General features: G+C 55.6%; 1 pseudogene; it reads right to left on the reverse strand.

The window, feature by feature from the left end:
* Positions 1 to 224: 224 nt before the first annotated feature.
* On the reverse strand, positions 225 to 1,520 carry LOC112817907 (histo-blood group ABO system transferase 2-like; annotated as a pseudogene).
* Positions 1,521 to 1,737: the final 217 nt, after the last annotated feature.

Raw genomic sequence — 1,737 nt, forward strand, 5'->3', positions numbered from 1 at the left:
ATCTGCTCCAGTGGCTCATGGAACTCAGAGAAAGATGTTACTTACTAGATGAACAATTCATTGAAAGGACAGTACTCAGGGCAAGGCAGCTGGAAGCGAGGAGCAGGGCAAGGTGTATAGAAGAAGCTCAGAGCTCCCTTGCTCTCTGAAAAGGCCTTTGCCCACCTCCACTCTGACCTTCGTCTATACTTCCTAACTGATGACGTCCTTCCTTTGGGCTCATCTGTTAACTCAAGTGAAAGACCCGGTGGGCACCAAAACGACTCCTCAAGTACTAACCACTGCTGCCGTCCTGGTGATTCTTGGGCACAGCCATGAATCTCAGCTTCTTCATGATGGGTGGCAGCCCAGCAGCTGTGGATCCCACAGGTCCTCTGCGGACAGCCCAGCAGTTGTGGGTCTCACAGGTCCTCCGGGGGCAGCCCAGCAGCTGTGGGTCCTACAGGTCCTCTGGGGAAAGCACCTTAATGGGCTTATGGTCCAGCAGGTACCTGTTCAGGTGGCTCTCGTCATGCCACACAGCCTTGATCCTATTGGCCATGTTGACCCCCAATGTCTGGCGACAGACCAAGGTCAGTTGGTGAACCTCTACCAGTGACCTCCAAGAAAAGGCCCCCTTGTAGTCAAAGTCGCCCTTGCCCCTGGGGAATGTGTGCCTGGGAATGTGGCCAATGCTCATAGCTGAAGTCCTTTTGGGCCGCCTGGTAGAAACCGAGGTGCAGGGTGCCAAAGAGGGGGGACAGGATCTCCATACTCACATGGTCACGGAACTTCATGTCCACCACTCTGCACACCAGGTAGTCCACCTCACGGAGGAACTGTGGAGTTAATCTTAGAAAATATATTGTCAGCCCTAAGGAGTGATTGTGGAAGCAGCTGAAACGTCAGCAGTGTTCCTGTTCTCAGGCTACTGAACACAATGGTCCGGTAGGAGCACGATCCCATGATCCCCAGGGGCAGGGCCTAGGTTAGGAGCCAGGAAAGAATGTAACCCTCTGTGCCCCGATTCCAGCACCTGCCATTTGCTAGCACAAACATCCCACTCTTTCCCGATCCCATGACGGCCTCCCTGCGTGCCTGCGTGTAGAGGAGGGTGCAGGCCTGCTTTAAAGCTTCCGGATACTTGCCATCCCTTTGTCCTCCTTTCCCACGCTTTGAGGCATCTGCCCTTGCTTTTCTGATAAAAAATGAAATAAAAGCGATGTGCAGAACCAGCTGCTGCTGCCCTACTTGCAGAGGCAGCACTGCATGGCCGCTCAGATTGGAGTCTGAGAACTTTATTTCAGCGCGTGATGACAGGAAGAGCTCCTTATAGAAGCGGCGGATCATCACGTGCTCTGCATGGATGCGTCCTCCCAGCGCGGGGTGCTGGGAACCTCGAGGACCACCGTCCTCCGGCCTTCCCGGAGGGGCACATGGGGCCTGGCGGGCAACTGACTGGTGAAGACGTAGTATGTGAACCTGTGTCCCACCATGAAGTGCTTCTCAACTGTCTTCAGGAACAGTGCCAGGAACACCATGTATCCACAGGGACAGGGGACAGGGCTGGAGGAGGGTCACTGCCAGAGGCTGGCGGCAGGACCCCAAAACCTGCGCCATGAACATGTACACTTTCTTCAAGGGGGCAGGCCCTGGGGTGCTTTAAGCAACAGCCACCCTCCTGGACTGGCCTGAGTGCATCTGCTGTTGGGGCCTCCCTACCTTCGGCTCCCAGAGATGGGAGCCCTCAGGACCCCA

Source organism: Callorhinus ursinus, unplaced genomic scaffold, assembly GCF_003265705.2.
Source record: "Callorhinus ursinus isolate GAN/ISIS: 27379988/994484 unplaced genomic scaffold, GSC_fseal_2.0 scaffold9183, whole genome shotgun sequence".
NCBI classification, from domain to species: Eukaryota; Metazoa; Chordata; class Mammalia; order Carnivora; family Otariidae; genus Callorhinus; species Callorhinus ursinus.